The sequence below is a fragment of the Aedes aegypti genome, chromosome 2, assembly GCF_002204515.2.
Source record: "Aedes aegypti strain LVP_AGWG chromosome 2, AaegL5.0 Primary Assembly, whole genome shotgun sequence".
NCBI lineage: Eukaryota > Metazoa > Arthropoda > Insecta > Diptera > Culicidae > Aedes > Aedes aegypti.
Window position 1 is genome coordinate 226,876,696 of NC_035108.1, and position 20,088 is coordinate 226,896,783.

At 37.6% G+C, this 20,088-nt stretch overlaps 1 long non-coding RNA gene across 1 annotated transcript; it reads left to right on the forward strand.

Moving 5' to 3' along the window:
• Window positions 1–18,180: 18,180 nt before the first annotated feature.
• LOC110675550 lies at window positions 18,181–19,005 on the forward strand. Its single transcript, XR_002499589.1, has 2 exons — window positions 18,181–18,632; window positions 18,691–19,005. It is a non-coding gene; the product is annotated as an uncharacterized LOC110675550 (long non-coding RNA).
• Window positions 19,006–20,088: the final 1,083 nt, after the last annotated feature.

Genomic DNA, 20,088 nt, shown 5'->3' on the forward strand with positions numbered 1-20,088 from the left:
CGCGGTTTCGACATCGTAGCGCTGCAGGAGGTGTGCTGGACAGGTTCGATGGTGCGAACGTTTAGAGGTAATCATACCATCTACCAGAGCTGCGGCAACACACGTGAGCTGGGAACAGCTTTTATAGTGATGGGTGATATGCAAAGGCGCGTGATCGGGTGGTGGCCGATCAACGAAAGAATGTGCAAGTTGAGGCTCAAAGGCCGGTTCTTCAACTTCAGCATCATAAACGTGCATAGCCCTCACTCCGGAAGCACTGATGATGACAAGGACGCATTTTACGCGCAGCTCGAACGCGAGTACGACCGCTGCCCAAGCCACGACGTCAAGATCATCATAGGTGATTTGAACGCTCAGGTTGGCCAGGAGGAGGAGTTCAGACCGACGATTGGAAAGTTCAGCGCCCACCGGCAGACGAACGAGAACGGCCTACGACTGATAGATTTTGCCGCCTCCAAGAACATGGCCATTCGCAGCACCTACTTCCAGCACATCGATTCACCTGGAGATCACCACTGCAGACGGAATCACAAATCGACCACGTTTTGATCGATGGACGGCACTTCTCCGATATTACCGACGTCAGAACCTATCGTGGCGCTAACATCGACTCTGATCACTATCTAGTGATGGTGAAACTGCGCCAAAAACTATCCGTTATCAACAATGTACGGTATCGACGCCCGCCTCGGTATAACCTAGCGCGACTGGCTCAACCGAACGTCGCTGCCGCATATGCGCAGCATCTCGAGGAAGCGTTGCCGGAAGAGGGCGAGCTTGACGAAGCCCCTCTTGAGGACTGCTGGAGCAACATAAAAGCAGCCATCAACAACGCAGCCGAGAGCATCGTCGGGTACGTGGAAAGGAGGACATGTAACGATTGGTTCGACGAAGAATGCAGGCAGGTTTTGGAGGAGAAGGATGCAGCGCGGGCTGCAATGCTGCAGCAAGGAACGCGACAAAACGTGGAGCGATATAAAAGAAAACGAAAGCAGCAAACCCGCCTATTCCGGGACAAAAAGCTGCATCGTTCACAAGAAACGCGAAAGTTCTACGAGAAGCTTAACGCATCCCGAAAAGGCTTTGTGCCGCGAGCCGAAATGTGTAGGGATAAGGACGGAAGCATCTTGACGGACGGACGTGAGGTGATTGAAAGGTGGAAGCAGCACTACGATGAACACCTGAATGGCACGGAGAACACAGGCGCCGAGGGTCACGACAGCGGAGGAAGTATGACGTAGTTACGGCGGATGAAGGAAACCAACCTGCTCCCACATTGAGGGAAGTTAAGGATGCCATCAACCAGCTCAAAAATAACAAGGCCGCTGGTAAGGATGGTATTGGAGCTGAACTCATCAAAATGGGCCCGGAGAGGTTAGCCACGTGTCTGCACCTGCTGATTGTCAGAATCTGGGAAACGGAATAGCTGTCGGAGGAGTGGAAGCAAGGGGTTATATGCCCCATCTACAAGAAGGGCGACAAACTGGAATGTGAAAACTATCATGCGATCACTATCCTGAATGCCGCCTACAAAGTGCTATCCCAGATTATCTTCCGTCGTCTATCACCAAAAACAAATGAGTTTGTGGGAAGTTATCAAGTTGGTTTCATCAACGGCCGCTCGACAACGGACCAAATCTTTACTGTACGGCAAATCCTCCAGAAATGCCGTGAATACCAAGTCCCAACGCATCACCTGTTCATCGATTTCAAAGCGGCTTATGATAGCATCGACCGCGAAGAGCTATGTAAAATCATGGACGAGTACAGCTTTCCCGGGAAGCTCACAAGACTAATAAGAGCAACAAGGGACGGTGTGCAGAATAGCGTGAAGATTTCGGGCGAACATTCCAGTTCGTTCGAATCCCGCCGGGGACTTCGACAGGGTGATGGACTTTCGTGCCTGCTGTTCAACATCGCGCTAGAAGGTGTCATGCGGAGAGCCGGGTTCAATAACCGAGGTACGATTTTCACAAGATCCAGCCAATTTGTTTGCTTCGCGGATGATATGGATATTGTCGGCAGAACATTTGGAACGGTGGCAGACCTGTACACCCGCCTGAAACGTGAAGCGACAAAAGTCGGCCTGGTGGTGAATGCGTCAAAAACAAAGTACATGATGATAGGCGGAACCGAGCGCGACAGAGCCCGCCTAGGAAGCAGTGTTACGATAGACGGGGATATTTTTGAGGTGGTTGATGAGTTCGTCTACCTCGGATCCTTGTTAACGGTTGACAACAACGTTAGTCGTGAAATACGGAGACGCATCATCAGTGGAAGTCGCGCCTACTATGGGCTCCAGAAGAAGCTGCGGTCGAGAAAGATTCATCCCCGCACCAAATGTACCATGTACAAAACGCTTATTAGACCGGTGCCCAGACAACCAGAAATCGCATGAAAGTTCACGTTACAACTCGTTTATTCATACTAATTACATCAAACTCGCTAAACACCGTGGATAAACTCGTCAGATTGATGAGCTTCCTCGCATAAAACACTTCTTTTCTGAGTTCATTTGTACATTTTGTTTCGTCCCGTACACACGTACAAAGTAAGTCGGATCAATCCGTAGCAGCTGTCAAATCATCATTTGTTATCACAAGTTAAGTCGCATAATATTGCAGGTTAGTTCGGTAGAATATTTAAACACTCGCATTGTATGTTATTATTCATCACATAATATATGCACGCATATCGCCTCCACTTTTGTACGTAGAAGGCCGTTTCGCAACATCTTATAAGTGAAATTTTGCACATATAGAGCCTCCAGGTGATTTCGTTATACGTACATTTTGGTTGTCTGGGTGGTCCTCTACGGACATGAAGCATGGACCATGCTGGAAGAGGACTTGCAAGCACTTGGAGTGTTCGAACGAAGGGTGCTTAGGACGATCTTTGGCGGAGTGCAGGAGAACGGTGTGTGGCGGCGGAGAATGAACCACGAGCTCGCTAGGCTCTACGGCGAACCAAGTATCCAGAAGGTTGCGAAAGCCGGAAGGGTGCGCTGGGCAGGACATGTTGCAAGACTACCGGACAACAATCCTGCAAAGATGGTGTTCGCGTCGAATCCGGTTGGCACAAGAAGGCGGGGAGCACAGCGAGCGAGGTGGCTTGATCAGGTGCACAAGATCTGGAGAACGTGGGCCAAGATCGAAGTTGGAGAGACACAGCCATGGACCGAGTAAATTGGCGTAACATCGTTAACGAGGTTTTATCAAATCATTGATGTAACACCAACTAAATAAATAAATAAAAATAAATAATAATGTATTTTGAAATAACAACATTATATGTCCATATCTACAAATATAAAACATAAATTGATTAATCAATCAAATTATAAATATTTTTTTTCTTTAATTGGTTTAGCGATCTGACAAGTAAAATTTATATTGCCTAAAACAATGAGCTACTTTAAGATGGATACTTAAAAATATACAGTAAAAGAGGAACATAATGAAAAAAAGAGAATACTACCCGACTAACAATTCAGAGCCACAAATAAGCATGCATGTTTCATTATTGTTTAATAATGGTAATGACAGCTGAATATTTTTTGTCAGTAGCGATAGGCACTTATAATCTGCCCTAAGATCCTTCCTAGCATTTGCTTTTATAGGCCTCTATTACGTTCATCACACAGACGTTCCTAAGCAATGTTGCTCAAATGGTCACTGTGTGATATGTTTCACAGACGGGTATTATAATGGTGCACCTTCTAATTTGGCACCGTCAAACCCTGTGATCTTGGCGAGGGAAGGGAATGGTAATGACAGCTAGGGAATGGTAATAACAGCTGAATAAAAATTTTGCCCTTTTAGGAGCTGAGAAGATGCTCTTTAAAAACAAACTTAAGTCAGTGCGCATCGTACCTTCGTGCTGTGCGTACACGAATTCTCTCTGCTCTTGGAAGTTTTCTTAAAAACTACCTAAAGCAATAAAACAGTACTTTTCAATGCTACAAAAACAGTACTTTTCAGTGCTAAAATTAAAAACGGTACTTTTCAGTGCTACTAAAACAGTACTTTTCAGTACTATTTTTTCTACTATTGATCCCTTTACGATCCTTGTTTGGACCCGTGCCTTCGATTTTTCGTTGGACCCGTTGGCGAAAGCTAGCGGTGGTAATCCTTCTTGGACACCGTCTTGGGAAAAAAAACCTTTCGAAGGTCACGTCTTCTTTCGTTTATTAATTAAACATGGTATCAACAACTAACAAAAGGAAGGGTGAATCTCTGAATTCACTACTTCCTTCCAAAAAAGTGGGTTTTAAAACAGTGGCAAGAATGGAAGAAAGGACGTTTCCCCGGAATGCGAACTTTCTTCCAAGGGTGAAATGAATAATTGTATCGAAATGAGCAATCAGTTGCTCTAGACAAATTTTCCGAACACCAAATCGAAGCAGCCTCTAGCCCAGGCTCTTTGATTCAAGTGAGGAAGCAAAGAGTGCCGCCTATCGTGGTCAGTTGTTCCGAATTTGCGGGATTTAGGCAGGAGATCTTGAACTCCATTAGGGGAATCAAGGTTTCCTTCCAAATCGCAAAGAAAGGAGACTGTCGCGTTTTGCCGGAAACTCTTAAAGATCGTGAACTTCTTCTCAAACATCTTGAAGAGAAGAAGCACAAATTTTTTACTTATGACGACAAAACTGAACATTTGTTCAAAGTTGTCTTGAAAGGTCTCTCAAGTGACTATAAATCACCTGAAGAGATCAAAAATGGAATAAATGATTTACTTGGATTTTCCCCAGTCCAAGTAATCATTATGAAAAAGAGAACCCAATCTGGCATTGTTCGGAAAGGGCTTTCTCAAGAATTTTATTTAGTTCACTTTAACAAAAAAGAACTCAATAATATTAAAGCTTTAGAAAAAGCAAAACTTATGTTCGATGTCCGTGTGACATGGGAACATTTCCAGAAACCTGGAGGAAATTACCAGAACCCCACTCAGTGCCGTCGGTGCCAAAAGTGGGATCATGGTACAAAAAATTGTCGCATGGATGCTAAATGCATGATTTGCGGAGGTTCTTCTCACGCCAAAGACGTCTGTCCAGTGAAGGAAGATACCACCAAATTCATATGTTGTAATTGCGGGGCTAACCATAAGTCCAATTTTTGGAATTGTCCTTCACGCAAAAAGGTCATTGAGGCTCGTGCCAGGCAGATGAAAGATAATATCCGTTACGATAACGGTCGTTTCCGGTATTTGCCTGGTAGAGTATCGAACAATGCTCATTTTTCAGTTAACGATCGCTTGATCATGAATCATACCCATCAGGAAGATCATAATCATGCTCATTCACAAACTAATTTTATTCCGTCGGGTAGCCGTTCGAATCTTTCTATTTCGAATGTATCTACCCACGGTAAATCCTTTGCCGATATCGTAGCAGGAAATTCGAACTCCTCCCATGTTCGATCCATGGGTACCCATTCTACTTGTTTCAAATCAAATGGAAAAAACCCTACCGCCACAGGTAACTCCGCTTCTTCGTCTACCGGAAATTCCAATGGGAAATCACATGACATGTCTGCCTCTGATTTTAATTTTCTAACTGAACAATTGAATCTAATGATTGATGCAATGTTCAAAGCCACCACTATGACTGAAGCAGTCCAAGTAGGTGTAAAATTTACAAATCAAATTGTTATTGGATTACGTTTTTCTAATGGATCCAAATAATAATTTAAATATTTTAAATTGGAATGCTCGTTCTCTGAATGGTAAAGAGGACGAGCTGTTTAATTTTCTTACGGTTAATAACGTGCATATAGCAGTTATTACCGAAACGTATTTAAAACCTGGATCTAAACTCAAAAGAGATCCTAACTTTTTTGTTTATCGTAATGATCGACTTGATGGGGCATGTGGGGGAGTTGCAATCATCATTCATAGGCGTATAAAACATCAACTGTTTTCATCATTTGAAACTAAAGTTTTTGAAACTTTAGGTGTTTCTGTTGAAACACAGTTTGGTAAATATACTTTCATAGCTGCCTATTTGCCTTTTCAATGCTCTGGACAGCAAGTTAATTTGCTCCAAACTGACTTGCGAAAATTGACTCGCAATAAGTCAAATTTTTTTGTCATTGGTGACTTTAATGCCAAACATCGGTCATGGAATAATTCTCATAGTAATTCCAACGGCAGAATTTTATTTGATGAGTGCTCTTCAGGATATTTCTCAATTCAATACCCTGATAGCCCTACATGTTTTTCCTCTTCTAGAAATCCATCTACGATTGATTTGGTCTTAACCGACTCTAGTCATCTTTGTAGCCAAATGATTACTCATGCTGATTTTGATTCTGATCATGTCCCTGTTACATTTCAAATATCCCAAGAAGCGATTCTCAATCCTATCAGCTCCACTTTCAATTATTTACGAGCCGACTGGAATATATATAAAACGTATGTTGACTCCAATCTTGATGTTAACATTTCTTTAGAAACTAAACTTGATATTGACAATGCTCTTGAAACTTTAACAAATTCCATTGTTGAAGCCCGGAGCATTGCAATTCCAAAATGTGAAGTAAAATTTGAATCCGTGATTATAGACGATGATCTTAAACTCTTGATCCGTCTTAAAAACGTGAGGAGAAGGCAATTTCAACGCACTCGCGATCCTGTTATGAAAATTATATGGCAGGATTTGCAGAAAGAAATCAAGAAACGTTTTGCTCAATTAAGAAACAGAAATTTTGAAAATAAAATTTCTCAATTGGACCCTGGCTCTAAGCCCTTTTGGAAATTATCTAAAATCTTGAAAAAACCTCAGAAGCCAATACCGGCATTGAAGGAGGAAAACAAATTATTACTAACAAATTGTGAAAAAGCTCAAAAACTTGCTATGCAGTTTGAAAGTGCGCACAATTTTAATTTAGGACTTACTAGTCCAATTGAAAATGAAGTTACTCAGGAGTTCGAAAATATTCTCAATCAAGAGAACGTTTTCGAAAATGCCTGGGAGACTGATTTGGAAGAAGTGAGAACTATTATTAAAAAATTCAAAAACATGAAAGCTCCTGGAGATGATGGAATTTTCTACATCCTCATCAAGAAACTTCCAGAAAGTAGCTTATCATTTTTAGTTGATATATTTAACAAATGTTTTCAATTAGCATATTTTCCTGACAAATGGAAAAATGCTAAGGTTGTTCCAATTTTAAAACCAGACAAAAATCCTGCAGAAGCTTCTAGCTATCGTCCAATCAGTTTGCTTTCCTCCATCAGTAAACTTTTTGAAAAGGTTATTTTGAACAGAATGATGGCCCACATCAACGAAAATTCAATTTTTGCCAATGAACAGTTCGGATTCCGCCATGGACATTCGACCACTCATCAACTTTTACGTGTAACAAATTTGATCCGTTCCAACAAATCTGAAGGCTATTCTACTGGTCTTGCTCTTCTAGACATAGAAAAAGCATTCGACAGTGTTTGGCATGAAGGTTTGATTGTAAAATTAAAAAACTTTAATTTTCCAACATACATTGTTAGAATAATTCAAAGTTATCTGTCAAATCGTACACTTCAGGTTAATTATCAAAACTCCAGATCTGAAAGACTTCCTGTAAGAGCTGGTGTTCCTCAAGGCAGCATTTTGGGACCAATATTATACAATATTTTCACATCTGACTTACCTGAGTTACCTCAGGGATGTCAAAAATCTTTATTTGCCGATGACACAGGCCTCTCCGCCAAAGGACGAAGCCTGCGTGTCATCTGTAGTCGATTGCAAAAAAGTTTGGATATATTTTCTTCATACTTACAAAAATGGAAGATTTCTCCTAATGCTTCCAAAACTCAACTAATAATATTCCCACATAAACCAAAAGCTCTTTATTTGAAACCTTCAAGTAGACATGTTGTCACGATGAGAGGGGTTCCAATAAATTGGTCAGATGAAGTTAAGTATCTAGGGCTCATGCTAGATAAGAATTTAACTTTCAAAAATCACATTGAGGGCATTCAAGCCAAATGTAATAAATATGTAAAATGTCTCTATCCCCTTATTAATAGAAAATCAAAACTTTGTCTTAAGAACAAGCTGTTGATATTCAAACAAATTTTCAGGCCAGCCATGTTGTATGCTGTACCAATATGGACTAGCTGTTGTAATACCAGGAAGAAAGCTCTGCAGAGAATTCAAAATAAAATTTTGAAAATGATTCTGAGGCTTCCTCCCTGGTAAGTACCAATGAGTTACATAGAATATCCAATGTTGAACCATTGGAACAAATGTCAAATACAATCATTAATAATTTCAGGCAAAAATCGTTACAATCTTCTATTGCCACGATTAATGCGTTATATGTTTAGGTTAAGTTAGGTTAAGTATATTAAAAACGTTTTTTTTCTCTTATAAGCAGGTGAAATCAACTCACCTGTAAAAAACTGAACTGCTGCGGCAAATGAAATGTAATATGCTGTTAACAAAATGTTAATTAAATCTTAAATTTGTTTTACCAAATTAGGATGATAGTGTTGTCAAATAACACAGAACACCTAGATATAAGAAATGATTGTAATGTTTGGAAGGATACTAATAAAAAAAAAAAAAAAAAAAAAAAAAAAAAAAAAAAAAAAAAAAACAAACTTAAGTCAATGTTCAGCGTTATGCATTGGAATGAACAAAAGTTGAATAACCACGATTAATAAACACATTGTTCAGCAATAAATTATCCTTGCAAAAGAGGTCACACTATAGCTAAATTTTCGGAAAATGGACAAAATTTTCGAAATTCGTGGTGAGTTCCGAATGCATTTCAAAGTTCAAATTACTAGTATAAAAAAGTTATCAGATAGAATCATGACTGATGCTTTCTCAAAACTTTTTAAATAGCTGTTCAGAAAATGAGACATACAAAACGTGATATAGACTTTATTGACATAAGAGATAAAAGATCTGAAGGCAATATCAAAATTTTGTTCCTGGGACTTCTGAGCCATAGCAAAATTTGATGTTCGCTGATCTAATGGATAGCTCGCAGCTATTGGTAAAATGTTACAAAATCTAAACATGACATGCCAACATCATCATAACAAACTATTTGCGCAAATCAATGAATCAACCAACTTGAACATGATGATCATGACACAAGATAACCATAAGTAAAACACTCTGAATCCCTGTTGGGTGATGATCTATGCACTCACAAATCTGAACGGGATAGCTTCTGAAACTTATATGGAAACATTATGGAATCTTTGTGGTTGGTTGTTGAATCAATCCATAAAGTAAAATTAAAGAATTGAATGTGTAACATTCAAGAAGCTTGCAAGAAAATCACAGCAAATTGATATGAACGTTTATGGATCGATCCATTATTTTAAACACACAGATCAAACGTATGGATTTTTATTAGTGTAGTATATTTGGCACTGGACGGTTTATTTATCAATTCTAGGATGGCGCAGATGACAAGGCAATGACATGCTTCAAAGTTTCTATATATTTGTGTGAATAACGAACGCCTGAACAAAGGTTGGTCATGAAAATAATTAAAATGTTATCAAACATGATGCTGATTAAAACTGCCATAATGATGTTTGTTAAACAAGTGAATGTTAGTTGGGTACTGAACTGTAGAAGTAAGGTAGAGTGGGGTCAAATCTATATCTGGCTCTGGAGCCGACCTTCTGATACCTGAAGGTATAATGAGATGTGTGGAAAACTGTATATTGAAATTGAATAAATTTCTTTTAAACTTTCAGATAAGCAGTAAGCATATTAAACATTTTGTCATCAATGAGCGAAGAACTAGTGGGATGAGTTTGAATACACGAAAATAAAGATTTAAAATGACATCAATAACCGTAATATAATATGAATGTGTTCCTTCATCGTACAATTATTGCATCAATTTCAATCGAAACAAAACTTCATTAAAACGACTGTGTTGATCAAACCTTTTTTTTACAATGGCATGACGTTTGCAGTTGATGAAAAACCTTATGTCATCGTGTGCCTTTCGATATTCATACATGAATCTTATATAATCGGCTCGCTGTTATTACATACAATCAATCGACGTTAGAATCTGATGTTATCAGTTATGTTGAAATCAGGATATATGAGAACTACAACAACAAGCAGTTAAAGTTGATGCTTTGATGAACTTGCTTATTTTGTCTGCGTTTAATTTTCCTGTAGGGGGGCATGGGGCAAGAGCGACACCCGCTAATTTCACGTAGTTCAAATCAATTGTTTTATGTTAAACTCAGGATAAGAATAAATTGAGTACTAATTGAGGGTTGTGTAAATATTACAGTTAAAAATGTTTAGTACAAAAAATTAGAAAAATGTCTTTAACTCACCAACGCGAAAATGCGAAATATTATAAGAATGTAAGGCTGGAAAACAAGGTTTGACTCCCAATAAATACAAAACATATTTTTTCGCACAGTATTGATGATTTTCAATTGTTTAATATAGCTGTGAGGATTTTGTTTTCGAAAAAGTCCTTTTGATATTAAGTTTAACATATATAAAAACAGTATGTCTTATGGAGTAAGAGGGACACCGCAATTTTCTCATATAAAATCAAATGAACTTTTATTTTTCTTATTTAATATTGCATAAAATCAATGTTTCCTACTAAGTAAAATCAAAATAAACCATTTTGGACATTCAAAATTGTTTCTGAAATTTTTTACTATTATTGTTAGTCAAATAAGATTAGAACTACATTAATTTCGTAAAATTACTTTTTAACTATAAGTCAACTTTTATCCCTCAGTTTTTATCTTTAACTAGAATTTATCGTTTAGGCGGGGAAATAATAATACCCAAAATTTGTGGAATTTTGCTCTGGTGGTCTTCTTGCCCCATACGAGTGGCACTCTTGCCCCGTGCCTCGTTTAAAAACCTCATAAGAAGGGACATTTTCAAAAATCTAAAATCATCATGTGTTTCTTATATTTTTGAAATCTATCGATAACATCATTTAGAACAAGAGGTGAGCTTAACCCTACACTGGAATAATCTTCAAAAATTGTGCTAATCAACCATGATCTTAAGGTGTCCTTCTTGCCCCCAGCCCCTCTAATGTTACATTAGTTGTGGGTGCTCCTATAGTTGTGTAGTGCCATTTATACTAATTTCATTGAATAAGCCGCAGAACCGACACTGCCAATCGACGTATTGGCTTGTTTATACACGAAATAGTTAAAGACAACTGCAATCAACCAAAACATGACGTTTAGCATCTAGAAATCGAAATTCCTTTTTGAACTTTTTATGGTCGGCCTGCCTACAGAATGGGATTACAGGAGATTGAATCGAATTATTTTATCATATCAAAAATCATAAAAATATAAACTTTTTCGCTGACGCATATACTGCCCATAATTGCATAACAGTCCCATGTCGACTTTTGACCGATTTGCGTTTTTTGCATAAATCAACTCAACATGGTTAGAAGCTCGATAAAAACTGCTAAAAAAGTAGCCTTTGTTCTTAACTTGTACAAAACCAACCCCACTTGTGTTGTCTCATCCTGAAAATAATCGCATAACAGTCACATCTAAGTCCGTAAAAAGACTTAGTTGGTCGGGCTCAGAATGGGAACCACTTCTAGTACTACATTCAATCTCTCGGTACTAATAGTTATTCACTGACGTGAAGCGTAGTAAAGAGAAATCAAATATACAGTGAAACCTCCATGAGTCGATGGTCTATGCCTTCTGTTATATCCGTAACCATTTGGGTGGAACTAGGGGGGGAAATAAATAAGGAACAAAAAAAAATTAAAAAAATAAATAAAATTCTACAAATTTGTATTCAAATTTCGTATACCTACCTACTTGCATGGGCTCAGGAATATTGAACTAAAACTTATTTTGCGTTTTTCGGTAAATGGTAAAATTGCCTCACGGGGTACTTGGGAGTGTGGAAAATACAAACTTTTCAAAGCGAAAGCAAGATTTCCATATAAAAACCATCTACGGTTATCGTCTTCTTCATCTGCTTATTGGTAAAATACAGAAAGACTTTGGCTCGGCATCATCCCACGAGCCACTGTATTTTAGATCTACGGCCGAGGCTTACAGAAGCTGCCTGAAAAAAATGTTTCGTCATTGTGGATCTCCCATATCACAGATTAGGATGTTTCGTCCTGAATCAGTTGTTCTGAAACATTGAATCATTTCCATCGGATTCCATTTCCGCATTATCCAAAAGATGATCTTCTAGGTCTCTCATGACTGCGACTCATGACTGTAAGTGCATTCCACATCATGACGTGTGTTTTGAGAAATCATTAAACCCGAAGATTTTTTTTTATCTATGGTGATTCATACATGGACATACAGTAAACTATCCGTATCTTGATATCGAGTTGTACAGTTATAGAGTTCTTCTTCTTCTTGGCATTAACGTCACCACTGGGACAGAGCCGGCTACTCAGCTTAGTGTTCTAATGAGCACTTCCACAGTTATTAACTGAGAGCGTTCTTTGCCAATGTTGCCATTTTCGCATTCGTATATCGTGTGGCAGGTACGATGATACACTATACCCAGGGCAGTCAAGGAAATTTCCATTACGAAAAGATCCTGGACCGACCGGGAATTGAACCCAGACACCTTCAGCATGGCTTTGCTTTGTAGCCGCGGACTCTAACCACACGGCTAAGGAAGGCCCAGTTATAGAGTTATGTGTAGTAAATGTGGGTTTTCATGGATACTTCGATGGTCCCAAAGTTGCCCTGATTTTGTGTTCATTAACACGCTTTTTCTCTAAGTCGATAGTCTTAATATCAAGTTACGGAGAGTTGACTGTACTATAATAACTATTTTTTACGGCCAAAGAACATAAATAGGATATGGAACAACCAGTGTTTTATTAGCTGTCGAACGAGCCGACGAACATAATGGGACTGACATGCAAATATATTGGTATATTATGTTGTATATATCCGCATAACAGTCTCGCTACAATTTTTGTGCATTTTTAGGCAAATTTTCAACTTGAATTTAAAAGAAATTTATTAGGTTTGTCCGTGTACTCAACAAATAGTGATATGTAGATATATAACACAGTTTAGGCCACATAGACTAAAAATGGAGCGAAATGAGACGGGGTTGGTGGTCTGATTGCTACCGCTTCTGCTTCATATGCAGAAGGTCATGGGTTCAATCCCAGGCCCGTCCCTTTCCTCGTACTTTGTAGTTGTATATCTCTCACTTGCTTCTATCTTCCATTCTAAATATATCACACTCAAACTATTCGTTCATAGCAAACGCTAGAACCAGAGACGGACAAGAAACCGTTTCCCTAACGCTTCCTACTTCCACACGCACGCCTTTCTTACGCCTGATACATAGGCAGTCTGCTTAACCACAAAAGCAAACCTCTCTGCCATGCCTTTCCCCCAATCCATACACTCCCGCATGAACTGGCGTGGATGCAGTGGAATATACGGTCTACGTGGGAGCCAGTTCAATGCATCATCAATTCCTCCCCCTTCCCCTCATTGGTCTGCATTCTGACGTGGCAGGCACCATTGTCGCTAAAAATAGAGAATCACCAGCACTTATACACTGAGGATGCCTGTTAGTCCCAAGCAGTCATTCGGTTGGTTCCTTGTGTAAGTGCAGCTGATCTGGCGATACTGGAGTAGCATCCACGGGCGGCCAATCAAGCTCAAGCTCAAGCTCATAGACTCAAAATGGAGCGAAATTGTTTGCACATTTCAATCGTCTTTTTCTTAGTTTGTCGTTTTTCAACATGGGTCTGTTGTGCAAAGAGGGGCAGTATACTGTCCATATCTGCATATTTGTAATATTCGACAAAAGTAGGCATTGAGTAAATGGAATACGAAGTGTAAATTTTATGGCAGTATGGGATGAAATTAAAATTTCTAAAAATTACTAAGAACTCAAAAGTGCTTATTTGAGGCTGAAATTTTGTACAACTCATATCACATACTGGATGAATAGTCAGAAAATAATTCTGGTAGATATTTCATCGCTACTTCATTACGGGACTCATGTATAATCTCAATGTGACTGTTATGCGGTTACAATTACCAATGTGACAAAACAACTTGGTATTTTTTTTTCGGATTTTCTAGAACAAACTCACAGATTTCAGTGAGTTGATCGAAAGTATTCATCATTTGATGACTATCCCCGGTATTAACTCGAAAATGTCAAAAATGTCGAATGTTACAAATATGGCAGTGTAGGCCTATCCAGTGTTCTGCAATGTTTTAGAACAATCAATATGGAGCAACTTTGCCGAAGAACGCAAATTTCTATCTCTTACGGTTTACGAGTTATGATTTTTTGAAACAAATAAGTTAGGGTGGTACTGAAAAAATTGTTTTTTATTGATAACTTATTATACGATAATTTCTCACAAAAACTTTGTTACGAGCACTTTTACAACTTTTGATTGCGCAACTTTTTGCTAATGTTTTCAAATCACGGTATCTCTGAAAGGTGCAAACGGATTCTCAATCTTTTGTCGCCATAAGCAAGATTATCCATTTCTCTGTTTATGTTGAAAAACTGTGAGGACAGTTTTTGCTTGAAAAGATCAACAAAATTTTGAAAATATGTTTTTAAACGAAAATCGTCTATAACTTAAAAATATTCGAGCTAGCTATTTGGCGCCTTCAGCAAAAATGTGCAAAATTGAAAGTTCTGAAAGTGTTTCAAATAAAGTCTTCATAAAAAATCAACGCTTCAAGATATTTTCACCATAAACCGAAATTTATATGCTAAAGAAAGCGAAACACCAACCGAAATAACTGTATGTAAAGTCATTTAAAATTGAATATACATATATTGATATTAGATCGATCGCAGTAAGCGGAATCTAAGAAGTTAGGGATAGGAAAATTATTTGCTGAAGCAGTGCTAACAGTGATCCATGGAACATTAATACATAAACGAAGTCTTGCTACTTCACGCAAAATAAAGTTTGTCCAGTACGACGTGGTCGGTTAAAAATTGCTACCGCTTCGGCTTACTAAGCAGAAGGTCATGCGTACAATACCGGTCCCGTTTCTTATATTATCAACCCTAAATGATAACAAAACGTATACTTTGACGAATTCCTTCAAATTAGCCAAATTTTACTCCCCGTGATATCCTCTCATAGAAATATATAAGTACAGAAATGTTCAGATTTTGTCAGCCCCATGTCGCATTTAGGGTTGACAAAATTGGAAAAAAACTAAAATCGGGATAAAATTTTTCGACTGGTTTCAAGTTTAATTTTAACTTAAGGACTTAGTTTTATGATTTTGCAAATATAAACATGTTTTTTTTACTTCCATTTTCTATGTTAAGTGATGATAAGTTTCTTGGATAATTATTAAAAATTTCAAATTTTAAAAATTCGATCTTTAGATGATTGTATAGACGTGGCCTAGGTCATATTGCCGGTATAGAAGTGTTTGGTCTAATTAAAAAAAAGTATAAATTTTAGGCTGACAAAATCGGGGACAAAGGATGCTAAAATCGGGGGTAGACAAAATCGGGTCAAAAAGGGTGCTTAAATCGGAGGTAGTAAACGTAATAAATCGAGTCATTACTGTATCTGCAATTATTCTATCTGGGCATCCAACTTATCCCATCCAATTCAATTGAATCCATTTAATCTGCCACAACGAATTATTCATGCATGAATCTTGAACAAGAGCCAGATATAAGACCCAAATGTCTGTCTAAGGTAACGAACCAGAAGGTGGGCTTTCAACACTTAAAAACTGTTTATGTAAATAATTTTAATTCTTTCAACTCCTTAGATTCCGCTTACTATGTTCGATCCAATATCAATACATGTGTATTCAATTTTAAATGACTTTACAAACAGTTATTTCTGCTGTTCTAGCAAATATATGTTGTTTCGCTGTCTTTACCATAAAAATTTCGGTTTATGGTAAATATATTTTTAAGCGTTGATTTTTTTTTTGAATACAGTCGCCTCTCCACATCTCGATATCGAAGGGACCATCGAGATAGGGAGAGATGGAGACAAGGAACATACATTCAATGAACACTAGATTGAAAATCACTCCGTTACTAGGAAAATAATAAACAAACAAAATTCATTTCGAGTTTCCAAATTGTTCTGAATCATTTTAAACTGGTCTAGTAACCTTTGATAATGTTCATATCGACATATGGAGAGAAAATTGGGAACGAAAAATCAACAGGAATACATCGAGATATCGAGATAGGGAGGATATCGAGATATGGAGAGCAAAATCGTATGCAGAATGAAGGGACCGAAGCAATCATCGACATAGGAAGAGATATCGAGATGTAGAACATCGAGATGTGGAGAGTCGACTGTACTTTGTATGAAACACTTTTAGAACTTTCAATGTTGCACATTTTTGCTGAGGGTACCAAAGAGCTATCGCGATTATTTTTCAAGTTATTGGCGATTTTCGTTTAAAAACATATAATTTTCAAAATATTTTCAATTATGTATGTATGTATGTAGGTAGCCACCAATCCTTGCTTGAGTCTTGCTCTGCATGCGGCTCCACCAGGTCCGTCGCACTCGGGCTCAGATTGGGTACCACTTCTAGTACTGCATTCGGTCCCTCGGTAGTGCAAAAGGTACCCAAGTTTGACAGATCGCAGTACACTTTTCACGGCATTCTAGATTACCTTTTGAGCCATAAAATTTTGGGCAACTGCAAGGGACATGGAGGTCTTTAATTTGTCTTTGGCTCCACTCAACAGTAAGGTCAAATTTTATTACCAATCTGCATTCAACATATCGCTGTATGAAGGGCCAAAAGGGGGGTGGCGGACCCGTAAGTAGAAACACTTACGCGAAACCCGCGGGAAATAGAGAATCTCCTTCCAGCCATATGATCCAACAGATTGAGTATTAGAATTTGCAATACTTGTCAAGCTTTCCACGGAAAGGTTTGTTATAAGAAGGGCGCGTCAAATCTTTTACAACTGTTGGAGAGAAAAGTACTAGACGCGAACGACTAACACTTTTCCTCCTGACTCCGATTGGCACTCCACTTCATTGTCCAGTTGTAAATTCAATGATGCCCTGATGCTCCCTCCCTCCCCAAAACATGATAAATTCAATTATAGTGATATGTTATATAGTAGAGCAGATTATAATATATAGAATAAAATGAAAATAAACTGGTAGTAGCAATAAAATATGACGCAGTGAAACAGCATCTGAATGCATGCAGTATTATATCGGCCGACATATAATTTTCTTTTGAATATTTGTCCTACTGATGATATTATGCTGGTTGAGGGAAGAATGATAAAAATAAACTAATAATTTGAATAAAAATAAAAAATCAGCGATTCGTTAATAAAGTTTCCAGTTTCATCAAAAGCAAAATTCCAGCTTCCATATGTTTAGGGAGGACAAACAAAATAATATTACATCCAACGCTTCGTTTCATTCGCTGTAGCCTACTGTAGTAAACAAGGACAATTACATTAAAGTCATTTTTAAGTAGCAGCATGTAGTGCAAGGATGTTACGGCACATTCCCCTAGACTCCGGCTGACACCCTACTACATCGTCCATATGTGACTTCTCTGATGTCCTAATGCACCCTCTCAAAACCCAGCATATAATAAATGAAATAATTATAATAAAATATATAAAATGGAATTTATAATTGTATATGATATGAATACAGATGTTTCAGAATTTCCATTCTTTAAATGTGATAAATATAACCTTATTAGGTAGTCTCCAAAATAAGGACGAATTACAATTTCCGGAATAGAACGACATGCTGAAATATTAATAGCAGTGATTATTTTAGTATCTCCGATGACTGCATGATGCTTCTGGAAATTATGACAATGAATTAGTATAACAAACCAATTTTAAATAAGTAGTTCGTGCACCTCCACTGGACTAGTAGCTATAAGGAATTAAAATTATCTGTTATTTTATGAGCCAAAGAAAATATTTGTAAACCTATTTATTACCTATGAACAGTAAATATTGTACAACGCTACACAATATTAAATAAAATAATATTACAAACTAGTCCCTTGTATGAAACGACAACACTGTTGTTACTGATGTTACTTTCGTGCAACATCACTTCATATCCGAATTTCCCAATTTGGTGAATTATTGTTCTAAAGATCTCGTACAATGAACTACAATATAATCATGATACTCTGTACATCCTACACGGAGAAAAACGAAAACTCTATTTAGATTATTGTTTAATACATATTGAATTTTATCATCTTTATATTTTACAAATCATATAAAATATGCACAAGCTTAATATATTTTAATCATTGTAATGTATTTTTGAGATTTATTTTTCCTCGTGCATATGAGACACTTAACGCTATACTTGGCACTTAGTGATATTTTCCGGCTCCCGAACCGACATAAATTACTGCAATGCGGTTTAAACAAACACGAAAAAACGCGATCTAGTGCGGGTTTCAGTTTAATTTATCAACAGAAAGTTCGAAGTATTGAAGTCAGTCCTGATTAACAAAGAGTCGGTGTTTCAATCACTTTGATACGTACAAAAGCCTCGAAAAAACGCAGGGCGTATGCCGCATGGAGACTATGGACATAAAAGAAGCTGACTGCAGAAGCTGTTTCAACAAGAATGTTCCTGAGAAGGCATGAAGGGGACGTGATGGTAAGTTACATGATATTTGTCTTTCTCTGTGTTGTTCACTAATCACGGAATATCGCAGGGGTTTCATCGTTGGTCGCAAGGAAGCTCAGGAGTGCCCAGGAACCCGGACCTGGCATACGAAATCTGATAATTCTCTGGAGTGAATCTTAACTTGGAAGACGGAGCAGCAATGGAAGCGGGTGCAATAAAAACCGACACAAAACTCGTCGGCCAAACAACTACCGGCATACGCGAACCAAACTGCAGTAGGATCTTGATCTGGTACCGACCGAAATGATTATCTGCACTAATCTCTGTTCAATTCAGTTTGTGATGTACAATTATTTAAAGAATTAGCAAAATAAAAATAATCCATTGATTAGTTTCATTTTTATTTGATTTTTTCTGTTATTATAATACCCGGAGGAAAGTAAATAAAAGCTTGAAAGCCACTACGGGAATTTGATCGTTTTAAGCATTGCAACGATTAAAAGCCGTTTATTATTTGACGCAATAATGCAGGGATATGCCTTGTAAAGGGTGAATAGATCGAATGTGGTTTTAGTATGGTTTATAAGCGTTTTAGTATTTTTATATTTAACCGTGTACGTTTTGTTTTTTAACTCTTGTCGTACCTAAGAGAAAAACGCAGCTTCAATTTTAACACTATTTAAATGCTCACACCTTCCTGCTGCCGCCCCTACATTTTTTTATATATAGAGAGAAGAAGTTATGATATATAACTTAATCGAGGGCCGTGTGCAATATGTAGCTTTAGTCTGTTTGCAGCTCCAACATCGATCCACCGATTGTTCCTACTTTGTTCTCTATAAATTTAAAAAAATTGAAATTTAATTTATTGGAATTTGGAATTCCACATACTAGTGCCAATAGAATGTTATGTTATGTAAAGGTCAGTATACTCTGTAGTTCCATCAGGTTAAACTGCAATAGATGTATAATTTACTGTTCATTGCTCTAAAAAAGACGAATATGTATTCTTACCAGTATCTCCATCAGTTAATCGCGGCTAAAATTATACATACTTGTTTATCTTAACATTTATTTTATGATTATAAATACAGACAAATGATAGCATGCTTGGATACTAGTAATACCTATATAAAAAAGGAATATTGTATACTATTTGTATTGAAATGATTATGCCTATGCGATCACAGACAATTTAAAGCGATTTTTCCGACTTGAAGCACTGTAGGCATGATGACTAAGTTGAATTTACTAAAATAATATAAAGTTATATGAAATGAAGACAGGTTTCGTTCAATTTTGTTACCGCAACCAAAAATTTTATATTTTCAAAAACAATCCATATCGACATTTTTTTTGCCCAAAATATTACAAACTTCACTAAATTGTGTAAAGAAGTAATTCTACAATATTAACTTCAACTCAGTTGTAGAAACAGTTGGATTATTTGATTTAAGAATGGCGCCAAACTAGATTTTAGGTGTGT